This window comes from Sturnira hondurensis, unplaced genomic scaffold (assembly GCF_014824575.4).
Source record: "Sturnira hondurensis isolate 20B ecotype Veracruz unplaced genomic scaffold, ASM1482457v3 Scaffold0007487, whole genome shotgun sequence".
NCBI lineage: Eukaryota > Metazoa > Chordata > Mammalia > Chiroptera > Phyllostomidae > Sturnira > Sturnira hondurensis.
Window position 1 is genome coordinate 21193 of NW_028080118.1, and position 13535 is coordinate 34727.

Consider the following 13535-nt stretch of genomic DNA (forward strand, 5'->3'; position numbering starts at 1 on the left):
AATGCTCTTCTGGCATTTTCTTTTATCTTAAAATTATCTGAATATTTTATCTGAAAATTAATATAAAAATAGCAAATACCCCTTCTTGTTGTAAACCTAAAAGCTGATTTTAATGGTCTTTCAGTAGAAGCAACCTAAAGTAATACAGGAAGTTGTGGAGGTTGAATCCTGTTGCTTCTAGCTTAGTAAAGAAAGGAAAAGGGGGAGCAGACAACCTTCCATTTTGCCATTTTGCTAGTTAACCAGCAAGAGAGAATAGCACACCAGGGGGAACATTAGTGAGGACAGGAAAGGCCAAATTTAAGAATGCACAGCAGGAGGGAGAACAGTACAAAGTGACCATGTTCCCATCTCCGCCATGGCAACCACCTGATTGCTGATGGCCAGACTTCCCTGGAGACTGCTAATAAGAAAGCGAAGCAGACCATTTTGCTTCCTAAGATGAGGTGTGCTACCAAATTGGACATTAAAAATATCAGCCACGGTATTAGAAGAGGATAGCCAAGCTAGGACTAATAAAGGGAAGTATATAACTATAAGAATGGCTACCATTAACTGAGGACTTAAGATGAACCTCCTAGGATTAACCACTTAGAACACAAAAAGGGGAGAGGGGGATAGGTGCCAGAGATCACTTAGGCTATTGTTTCTCAACTTGGAATGGTTTGGGAGCCTTGGGGGCATTTGGCAATATCTGAAGGCATTTTTGGTTGTTACACCTTGGGTGGGGGCAGGAGGGATCCTACTGGCATCTAGTGGGTACAGGCCAGGGATGTCACTGAACATATTACAATACAGAGCACAGTCCCATACAGCAAAGAAATATCCAGTCCAAGATGTCAATATTTGAGCCCTGCCTGGTATGGCTCAGTGGATTGAGGGCCAGCCTGTGAACCAAAGGGCTGCAAGTTTGATTTCCAGTCAGGGCACATGCCTGGGTTGCAGGTCTGGTCCCCAGTAGGGGCTCTTGAGAAGCAAGCACACACTGATGTTTCTCTCCCTATCTTTCTCCCTCCCTTCCCCTCTGTCTAAAAATACATAAATAAAATCTTTATTAAAATGTAAATAGTTGGGAAATTTAGATTACGCTCCAGAAGGGATGTGTCTTGTCCAAGGTCATTCTTTTCTATCTATCATCTATATATCTTTATCTATCCATCTATTAGCCAACGTTTAAAATTTCATTTGAAGAAAGGGTCCTGCTACTTTAAAAAAGTGGGAAAACTACTGTTGTAATCCCTAGGTATTATTGGAAACTAAATCAAGTGCTTCTTCCCTTTCCCAAGAAGCCCATTACTATCCAGAAAGGCATATAACCATCTGAGTTAAGTCCTCCTCCTATTATGTTTTAGATGAGAAGTACAGAAATAAGCAAAGGGGGAGGCAGCCACCCCACCCCATCCCTGCACACATATATTACATCCCAGTGATGTCTGAGGTGGTACCTCCCTGTTGTTCAGGTCCCAGACAATGAATACCCTGCCTCGCCCCCCGACAATCACTGCCCACTTATTTGCTCAATGAGGCATCCCCTTGCCTGACTTCTCATGCATCCAATTCTCTTCATATCATCTCTTTGGTATATGGAACTAAGCTGGGACTGAGAGTACGGGATCAAGCAGGTCTAGAGAAAAACAAGGTACAGTCCATTCAGGTTCTCTATGGGCTCCCCAGGCTTGTACAGAGTGCAGGGAACATAAACAATTTCCCACTACATAAGCTCAGATGAAAGACTCTGGAAGCTACACAGTGCTATGGGAGGCCACAGGAGGAAAGTACATACAGCAACTTGAAGAATCTAGGAAGGCTTCCTGGAGGAGGAAGCAGGCATACTGCATGGGTAGAGGCAAGCAGTAGATTGTTCCTTCACAGAACTATATACACTGGAAAATGGGGAGAATCCAACAAAGGAGGAGACAGAAGAGGAGCTTCAGACCCACTCTAGTATTAGAGCTTCAGACATTTAGGCAAAACAACGGTATCTTCCTGAAACCACTATAGACCCCCAGGTAATTCTTTACCTGGTATCCAGTTTCCTTTACTCCCTAGCTTAAACCACATCTCCCACTATGGCTCCCTGCCAAGAAAATTCCAACTGGTCTGCTCATTGCCACCAGAACTCTCTGAGGAATTTCTTACTTCCCTACCTTAGCCAGTGTCTAAACCTCTCCTTCTCAGAGCACCCAGGTGCTTGTCTACCTCTCATACTGGCAGCTTGCCCTCAGCCTGAAAATAATGGGAGTTACTCCTGGCACTCACTGCCACTGTGAGCATGAGTAGTAATTACTAAGCATCTTCTTTTACTGAGTACTGACCATGTGCCAGCCACTTTATGTCTATTAGTTTACATAATCCTCCCCAAAATACAATGTTATCATCCCCATTCTGCAGTCAGAGAAACTGAGGTAAAGAGAGCTGAGATCAGTTGCTGATCATCACTCAGGTAACAAGTGGCTGAGCAGGAATTCAAACCCATTTCTGATAGGCCCATGGCTGAGCTGCTCTCCGCCACCCTATGCAACAGGGTCTACCTGTTCAGTATTGCCTTTCTTGAGCCCCCAGATATCCAAGCTCCCTTGTTCCTCTGAATTCTGAAGCACATGATATCTGCCACTCTTGCAATATGCATTGCCTTAGGCTACTTAATAGAATTAGCAATAGTCGTAATAGCAAATATTTAAATAGTCCTTCTGCCCTGGCTCGTGTGATTCAGTGGATTGAGTGCTAGCCTGCAAACCAAAGGGTCTCTAGTTCGATTCCCCATCAGGGTACATGCCTGGGTTGTGGGCCAGGTCCCCAGTAGCTGGGGCATGAGAGGCAACTACACATTGATGTTTCTCTCCCTCTCTTTCTTCTTCCCTTCCCCTCTGTCTAAAAACCAATAAATAAAATCTTTTAAAAACGAGTCCTTCTCTGTGGTTGGAACCCTTTCAACTGCTTTACACGGTTTAGCTCCTTTAATCCTGCCAAAGACCCTATTATCACTACCATCCCCGATACAGATAAACCAAGTGGGACACGGAGGTTAGGGCACTTGCTAAGGCTCAACAACTAGTAAGTTATCCTAAAGCTAGGATTTGAACTTAGGCAGTGTGGCTCCTGAGTTTTCTTTAAGTCACTGTATTGCACTGCCCCTTATATACCTCTCCATTTTTATAGATAAGGAAATGGATATTCAGAGATGTTAAGTAACTTGCCTGAGGTCACACAGCCAATAAGAGGAACTGAGATTAGAATCTAAGCAGTCTGGCTACAGAGTCCATGCTCATAACCAACACACTGTGCCCCATACTGAAAAATGAGTTCTCTTGGGTTTCCCCAGCTATACCCTTTACTATATACTACCAATGAAAACCAGCAGGTTCTTGCCACACCCTCCCACCCAAAAAAGCATTTCTGGTTTTCAAGATATATTACTACAGGCCCCCAGGGAGTTTCCCCAGGAGTTCTACTTGGGCCCTGACCTCAGTTACTTTGGAACATGTCCTCAGGGCAGTTGCACAGCTTGGGCTTCCCAGTCCTCCAGACCCCTTGAGCTGTGGGCCAACTGGAAGACTTAAGCCCCTGCCTCTAGCACATCAGACTAAAGTCAGGGCTAAACTGACAACCAGGTTCACTACAAAAATACAGATGACTAATGAATGTAGAGGAGGCAGGGAAAAATGACAAGCATATTACTCATTTTTAACCACAAACATGCAATTATAACCTTACTCACTAATAATTTCAGGTGGCACTCTCCTGACAAGTAAGTATGACTCTTGCATGCAATAGTACCATTTTATAGTAGCAAGTAGAACAGGGAGAAGCATATAATCATTTATTGCTGTTTTTCTTTTCTCCAAGGGCTTCTAATGTTACAATTCTGACATCACTGTAATTTATTGCATTTCCTTCTATTCCTCGTCCTTAGAGCCTGTCGCAGAATGAGTTACCAATTTTCATCCTCCAGGAAAAGATCAGACAGGATTTTAAATGTTTAGGGTGCTTTCTTAATAGCATCACCTCTGCACTGTTTATAAAACAAGCAACCATGTAAATAAAAGAAACAGCATATGTCTATACTTTGGGAGACTTGAATTCTGGAAGTGGCTCTATCACTAACTGTGTGACCGTGAGCAAGGCAGTTAACATTCTAGACCTAATTTATATATTTTATCTATTTTTATTTTTCTTTATTTTTTAAATGTTTTTAAAAGATTTTATTTATTTATTTATCTTTAGAGGGGAAGGAGACGGAGAGAAACATCAATGTATGGTTGCCTTTCATGGGTCCCCTGCTGGGAGTTGGCCTGCAGGGAACTGGCCTGCAACCCAGGCATGTGCCCTGACTGGGAATCGAACCGCGATCCTCTGGTTCGCAGGCTCGAGCTCAATCCACTGAGCTACGCCAGCCAGGGCCTATTTTTTTTATTCTTAAAGATTTTATTTATCCATCTTTAGAGGGGAAGGGAAGGAGAGAAGGGGAGAAATATCAATGTGTGGTTGCCTCTCGTGAGTCCCCTGCTGGGAACTGGCCTGCAACCCAGGCATGTGCCCTGGCTGGGAATCAAACCGCGATCGTCTGGTTCGCAGGCCTGTGCTCAATCCACTGAGCTACACCAGCCAGGCTCTAGACCTAATTTAATAGTACCCTGGATTTGTTTTAATCAAGTGTGATAAGACATGCAGACAAGGAAGTGACTGGCATGAAAAAAAAAGGTTATGATACTAGTGACAGTCCCCTAGAAGCAGGAGGCACACTATATAAGGAAGCACTACATGAAGAAGAACTGGGGCCAGTCAGGAGCAGAGGAAGTGAGAGGGAAATGTGTAGCCCTGCAGACGGTATGGTGTCCTACTGCCCTGGGCTGTGAGTTTTTGTGACTAATAAACTGATGTTCTTATCATCTGTTCAGTGGAAGATGTTGTGTGTTAGACCAGGGGTCCACGGCCTCTTAGGAACTGGCTTTAAGCCAAGCTCACCTGAGCTCCACCTCCTGTCTCCTCTCCCCATCTCCAGTCCACAGCAAGGAAGTGAGGCTTACCTGAGCTCTGTCTTCTGCTGTAGCACCACCCTGCCCACCCTGTCTCCCATGAAACCAGTCCCCTATGCCAAAAAGGTTAGGGACCTTTTTGGAGGTGCCATCTCCTGTGTTGGAGCCATCCCCATAACCCTAGAGCACAAATCTCTTCCTCGCCAATGGGTTAAATAGGAGGCCATTAAAACAACATATGAATGAACACAGAAATCTGTTCATAGATATAGCCCATCATATAAGAGTTTAGCTAATACTTTCCCTTCAGTACCTTCACAGACCTTGATTCCCAGACTCTACTCTCTTACACCATTCTGGACATCCAGATTATTACATGTGCCTTGCAGTGCAGGAAATGAAGCTAAGCGCAAGCACTTCCTTCCACAAGTAGGCCGACCACTGAAATAAAAACAACATAAGCCCTGAAGTGAGACTAAATTTCTGGAGTCCAATCAGAGCTCTGAAGCTTCCACTCAGAGTCACCCTGGCTAGCTCTTCTCTCTCCTTGGAGTCTGTTTTATCATGCAGAAAGTGGGAATAACAGCAAGATGCCTTCAAAGTTTTCATGAGGCTTGATCAAGAGCATGTTTGTATGGAGCCAGGTCCAGAGTTGGTGATCATGAAGCACTTGCTATTACCATGACCTAGTCAAGAAAGACAAATGGTACAGGGGAGTGTATTAAGGCCGGAGGTGGAAGGTGGGCGGAGAGTGGGCCGGCTTCCAAGTGGAACTCTCTTAGAGATATCCTCTGGGAATAAGGCACTACTGCTAAGTCTCACTCACTGCAGCTACAAGGGCAGTGGATACATTCTGAGGCTCCAAAACAAGAATCCAGTGACCAAAATTACATAGTACCCATTTTATATGGTGTCTTTGAGACAGAAAAAAAATCTTGTGTTTTCAAAATTAATATGGCAATAATGTCATGACATGGAACAAGAACCAAACCAACTGAAATCCATTACAGAAGCAAGTAGGGAGGGGAAGTCACAGAAATAGAAATTGCTACACATTTGACTTCAGGGGTATTTTTAAGTCTCCTTAGAAACAGCCTCCCTAGGGGAATATTCTTATTTAGGACTGATTAGTTCATAAATGTCTTCAATCTGATTCAGAAAAAAAAAACTGTTGTCATTAACACCAGTAAATTTTTTGGCAAGAAAAAGATGTTCAGTTTTTTATTCAGCTTGCAAAATTATGGATTTTGTAGTGTTCCACCTGCCATTCATTTTAAAAATAATTAGTTAAGAATGAAAAATATTTTTCCCTTTGGGGAAATGCCAATATAATCTGGAAGAGTTCCTATGTTTATGATGCAGTTCCACAGAGTAGAATGTCTTCATTTTTTGAGTAGTAAGTTACATCAATTAAAACAAATAGAAAAAGCAAAAGAATTTGGTTCTAGTTGTATTAAAAAGTGCTTTAAATGATCCATAGCCCTGAACTGAATCCTAGGTTAATCAATTAAGCAAACATGGACTAGGCACTTGCTCAGTGCCAGGGCCTGTGTTAGGGGATCCAGTGCAAATGAAGATGTGTGGCTGACAGGCCAACAGCTGCTGTAGAATCAAGACCTTGGAAAGAGGTAGTCCAGTAGGTGGAAAAGGACAAAGGTAGAGGGTAACAATAGGCCCACATACTAGCACCAGCCCATGCCCACCTCCTCTAGCTCATCCACAGGCCTTATTTCACATGTACCTGTGGCTCCAGCTACCAGTGGCTGGATCCACTTGTATTGGGGCCCTTATGTGTTCACATGAGGTACTTAACACACAGCTACTGCTTGGCCTTTGAGCAACTCACTTCACTCCATGGTCCCCCATTTCCTCACAGCTCAAATAGGGACAATACCTTACATTGCAGTGCATACTTGGCAGTCAGCCATGGCAGCTTCTGCACTAAAAGGCAGAATTCAGTAGCTGGGACAGAGACTGCATGGCCCAAAAAACCCAACATATTTACTGTCTGACCCTTTACAGAAAGTTTGCAGATCCCTGCCCTAGAGTGCCCTCCTCCCTTTTCTCTCCTACTTGAATGAATCCTGTTTATCTTTTTAAGTTCAGATCAAGAGTCCTCTCCTCCAGGAAATGTTCCCAGACCTTTTAACCCCACCAGTACTCCGAGGGAATTGGAATCTTCCTCTTACATGCACCCCACCCCTGCTTTGCACTTAATTCGTGCCCCTATGAAGTACACCATACTGGGTTGGCATTATCTGTCAGTGACCTCTCTGGGACTGTGGCTCATTCATCCATGGATCCTGAATACCCATTACACAGGGCTTGACCCAAAAAATGGTACTAAATAAATCCTGCTGGAATGAACAGGCGTGGCTGTCCTATATTTGGAATGTGACACAAAGCTACACCACCCACCACTCAATAATCACCGTGGCATTTGTTGAAGGCAGAGTCATGGCCCTTCAGCAAGAATTATTACTGTTTGAGGGAGCTGTTCTCCAATAGACAAGTGTGGCTGAAGAGACATCAGAGGAACAGTAAAACCTGCCCCTGCTGTGTAGAGAAAAGCTTCACCCACCAGGCCCAGAGCCTAAAGGCTATTTTCAGCTCTGAGTGCAGCATACCCAGGGATCTGTGGGCTGAGCCACATCAGGCTATTGGGTCTTCTTACTGACTTCATTCCAGCTCGCCACACCCAACTCCAGCCTAGCCCCATACTGGTGGCACCACACCTACTATGCCTTGAGTGCTACCTCATACAAGTCTGCCAGCATGTCCATGGGCCTGATTTCTCACCTTGCCATTTTTCCCTCAGGTACTAATCTTAATATCAGGGACAGGGCACAGTGCCACAGAAAGTGACACTGGACTTGGAGTCAGAAGACCCAGGTATTACTGCTGGCCCTCCTACTTTCTAACTGTGAGAAACTTGGGCAGCTCAGGCCTCAGCTTCCTTCTCTAGAATTTAGAGATGATAATGCTGCTCAATCAAATGAAACAAGAAAATCATAAGAGTGAAAGTGCTCTTCTCTCTGGCAAGTAGTGATGCTCAGGGATTAGGAACATGGCTCCCTCCCCTGGGAAGATATTTCAGAGTAATCTTGAAGGGAGGGCTTTCTCAAACTGTATCCACTCTGGGGAGATCCTGATCATGGCCTTCCCCTCTTCAGAATCAGAGCACCTTTACCCACTGGAGTGGTATTGTCTCTCAAGGGTAAGGAGCAAGAATAATGTTGAATGCCACCACTCTGGTGCTATAGAGATGGAAGTGAACATAACTGTACATCGCTGCAGAAAAGGCCAACAAGGAATGGGGCCCCAGTAATGTTTCTTAACCTTTTCCAGATCGCAGCACTTACACAGAATGCCGGTCAGATATGGCATGCGGAGGCTACCAGCCACCACAGGCAACCCAGGCCAGCACTCCCTGGAGTCAGGAGGGCTGAGGGGAAAAATGTGTCAAACATATCATAATTCATTTTTCAGTACAGCCTTTGGAAGCTATGCTGAAGCAGGATTTGGTAACTTCAAGATATATGACCACCTTTGAGAAGCAAATAAGCCAGCTGTGGCCACCTTGCCCAATTCAAGAGTTAGGAGTGTGGCTGTAATTGTTTCCTCACCAAGCCTCAGCACACTAGAAGGACCCTGCACTGTGTCCCATGACTTTAACAAGGTTGCCAGTGCTGTGATCCTTTTTCACTTTGCTCTGGGGCTTAATGTTACCTTAGATCCTCATCCTGCTTTGAAGGTGCTTCTTGGATCTCTGGCCTGAGTGCTCCTTTCTCCACTTCTGCAGTTCGGTAGGTTGTCCTCATAGGCACTGTCCTACCCTAACATGGGTTCCAGCCTAGTTGCAGCCAGGAATGCAATCCGACCAGAACAGATTTAGAAGCTCAGCATCAGCAGCAGATCACCCTGGGGACCAGGGATGCTGGTGCTGCCCTGGCCCTGGTCACTAGCTCTCATTGTCAGAGTTATGCTTTCTTTCTTTGTGATACCCACCTCATCTCCCAAACCCAGTTCCTGGGTAGAATATTCTCTTCAATGCTACAGAACCAGAATTCCCAAATCTGGTTCTTCAGCAAAATAATCTAGGAGATATATGTGTGTATGTACATACATACATATGTAATGTGATATAATATATAATACTATATAATATATAACATAATGCAACATAGTCATCATATATTATACCCCCAGATCTACTGAATCAAAATCACCACAGTCAGTCATATCTATCTCTTTAAAGTTCCCCAAGTGATTCTGATGATCATATTGGGAAGTGATCCTGTGGAAGAGAGAGAGAAGGAGGCCTAAATCTCACCCTCAAGGAATTTGGTAGAGGGGGCATGCCTGTTCAGGCATACCTCATTTTATTGTACTTCACTTTATTGTACTGCACACATGTTGTATTTCTTATAAATTGAAGGTAAGACCCTCCATCAGGAAAAAGATTATGATTTGCTTTATTGTGATTGTCACTCTATAGCTGTGGTATGGAGCCAAACCCACGATATCTGTTAGATGTGGCTGTAAAAGAGTTAACATGGCCTGGTTTAGGACCTTCATGAAACAAGTAATTATTGCAGAAGTAGGAAGCAGAACGAGGTCTTTCTCTTAGGAGCATTCAAGAAAGATCCCACACCAGAGATGGGCCTGAAAAAATGGAGTACTTCTTGCATCTGAAAAGTAGAGGGGACAGGCCCAAAGTAGCAGCAGAAAGCAATGAGATCCAGACTGGTGACCATGTTTGAATTTCTCTCATTGCTTTATACAGAGATAGTGACTGATGAGTGAGAGTCTCCAGGTGCTATGCCAGCACTGCCTGAGCATTCCACATGCTGAGGAAAAGCCCAGGCAGAAAGCTGGGAGGTAAGTCCCTCTTCTGCTGGAAAAAAGTGTCAGCAGACAGACTATCAGATTCTGGAACATTCTCATCTTTTCTGACTATAACCACTCCTGCCTTGCTTGCTTAAAGATGGGGGCAAGTCCCTAAGGTTCCTTCATCAGCTTTCTGACACCTTGTGAAAGCTGCTGGTCAATCCCTAGCTTATTTTCAAATTCCTACAGTAAGGATCCCTTCCTGTCTTCTTTCAACTAATATATAGAGAGAACCTTCTATGAGTCAGGCACAGTTGCTAGGAAGTGGATGGATATGGAAAAAGAGACTACCTTAGATAGAAAGTATAACTTCAAATGATTAATTTCAAAATTCTTTAGGTTTTCTGCCCTGGCTGTTGTGGCTCAGTGGATTGAGCACTGACCTGCAAACCAAAGGATCGCCTGTTCAACTCCCAGTCAGGGCACATGCCTGGGTTGCAGGCCAGGTTCCAGTAGGGGGTGTACAAGAAGCAACTGCACACTGATGTTTCTCTCCCTCACTTTCTCTCTCCCTTCTCCTCTGTCTAAAAATAAATAAATAAAATCTTTAAAGAGAAAAGAAAAAAAAGCTCTTTAGGTTTTCTGCCTGTTTTTCCAGATAGATTTTGCCAGCAATTTATCACATCTCATAAAGTATCCCACCAGGTCTTTAACTGGCATGCACTGACACTCTATATTAACTCAGGGAATACTGGAATCTTCCCCACATATTTTCTCTTCAACTAGAGCAAGGTATCTCTCCCTTCATTTACTTAATGTCATTGATACCTCCCTTTAGGGTGATTTAAATAAATATCATGTCCCAAATTAAATTAATGCCCCAGTGCTAACGTATTTTTGTCTCCATTGCAAATGAATTATCTTCTTTATTATATTCTCCAGTTGTTTGCAACTTAAAAAACATGACTATTTGTGTTCATTTGCCTTGAATTTCAAGATGATGTTAACCTCCTTTATACTAACTAGTATATGATGACCCTGTATGCTCTAGATATGGATAGATTTTCTGGGGTATATCCCCAGTACCTATCACAATGTCTCACATACACTAAGTGGTAGGCCTTCCTATTTTAGATTGAATAAAGGCATGGCTTTCTTTGCTGATGGTATTCACCTAATTTCTTTTTCCTACCAATGACTATGGCTTGCGTTTCTACTACAACATTTTTTAAAAAATGGTAGAACCTTAGTCCTACCTTTGCCATTTGTAATTTTCCCTATTTTATGGAAACTCTCTTCTCTATGAAAAATACTATTAGATCTTATATTGAAATATGTAAAAATCATACTCTTTCAGGTTACCAAACACATTGCCAAAGAAGAGTTGTTCCATTTATTAGATGCTTTTTCAAAATTTACTAAGTATTATTTTAACTATGTTCTCATATTAATAGGATAAATTATTACATAATTTTCATTTTATATCTTACCCTGTGTTCTTGGATTAAATCTCACTTGATCAGATAAAATTTTAAGTACAATGATTTTCTATTTATGTTTGTTTAAATAATGAATATCCATAAGTAAAATTGGCCTGTAATTTTTTGGGTTTTCACCAATTTGGGGATTGAAATCATATTTTGTAAAAAAGAAAAAAAGGAAACTGAGAGTTGAGCAAAGCAGCATGAACTCAACATTTAAAAACAATTTAGAAAACTTGTGAATTTTTTTATACTTTTAGAAAGTATAATACAGGGAAAGTTTTTACATTTGTAGACAGATCTGAGTTCAAATCCTAGCTCTACCACTTACTTACTTGCTCTGTGACTGAAGTAAGTCATCTAATTTTTCAGAGCCTATTATGTAAACTGTAAACTAGTGTTACTAATAATATCCATCTATAATCACTCTATAGGTCAGAACTCCGGTGTGGTGTGCATGTATGTATAAATGATCTAGGCCATAGTAGACAGTCAAAAAATATCATGACTTTCAAAGTTTGAGGTCTTTTTATTAATGTGTTGTGTCCAAGTACTAAGGACTTATGCAGGTTTCATGGTAAGACTTTAATGATTTCTTATTGCTTCCACTATAATTGATCTGCCCATGTTTTCCATTTAATATTGCATGAGTTTTTATATTTTATCATTTTGTGAGGAGCCATTCTCTCCAGGTCTGATTTATCTGATTATTAGCATACAGTGGTGGGTATTGTCACTTTACAAATTTCTTAATCTTTTACATTTGTTGTCAGTTCTCCTGTCTCATTCCTAATTAAATGAATCTGCGTCTTCTTTCTTTTAGTTAGGCAAACCATTGTTCATTTGTTTTCAAAAATCATCTATAGGGTTTATCAGCGTTTCCTCCAGTTTATTTACCTATGCTATTATCACTTCCTTTGGCCCATGTTCTGGCTTCTGACATTGCTCCTATTCAAAAACATCTATATGCAAGCTTAATTCATTATGTTTGTTTTTTCTTTCTTAGCAACATAAACACCAGGAAGAATGTTTCTTCCTCTAATCACCACTTTGGCAACACCTCACATTACTTTCATATGTTTATATTTATGTTTGTTTTCGTTATTAAAGCAATTGGGTTACTGGGTTCTGTACTTCTCTCAGGATCAAAGTGCTATTTAAGGGAGTGTGTTGTTAATTTCCATTATTTCATGTTTTATTATGGCTTTATAAAGCGTTTTTAGTATTTTTGTCTTTTTATATTTACAAAATATATATCTAAGCCCAGACATTAATTTTTATAAATGATCCACATGCATTTACAAAGAAATTTTATCACTACCAAAAGAGTAAATAATGTGATTAGCTTCAAATTTATGCTGTCGTTTTTAATTAATATAAGAGCAGGAGGACTATGAAAATGTGCATTTTCTTTTTTAAGTTCTAATCTTAGTTATGGGAATTTTTCCAAAGGAAAATGAAATGCTGTTAGTTAATTTTCTAATGTTTCCACTTAACATAAGAATGACAGTCTAAACAAAATATTTCAATGTGTTAATTCTAACCAAATGTAGTAATTCATGTTATTTAAACTTGGGAATGCAGTGAAATATTGTAGTAGTAGAATCAAAATATACCAGTGTTTCAATATGCACCTCTTCTAGACAAATGACCAATGGTCAGGGGGAAAAAAGTCTAGATACTTGTTTTCTGACAATTGACCAGCATTTTCCAATATCGTCCATCTACCACTGATGGGGATTAAGTGGGAAAAAAAAGAACTTCAGTGGTTAAATACTTTGAAAAATGCTAACTTACCTACAGATTTCCCTACTGCAAAATTTTTCAGGATCTTCATATACTAATGTAGATTATTAATTGACATTAATAAAAAAGGGCTAATCGGTCCTCCAATATTTTGCCATGGAACTCTTCACTCCTAAGCACTAGTATTTTCATGGAATACACTTTGAGAAATAATATTGGTAAATAACAAAGCAGCTCTCCAAAGGCAGGGTTGTCTGGCTTTTGGAATCAGGTTCCCCATGCAAGCACAAACATACCCCAATAGGAGGCCTACTGAAGTTAAGCTGGGGACAGTTCTTGTAGGAAAATGACAAAAATGTTTTCACCAGGAAGCTGGGGCAAAGTAAACACAGAGGATGTGGGGAGCAGGTAGTGAGAAAAATGCACAGGTGGCTGTTCCACAGATTTGAAAGTATGTCTATCCCTAAGGACCAAAGTGGGCCAAACTGAGATTAGATGGCAG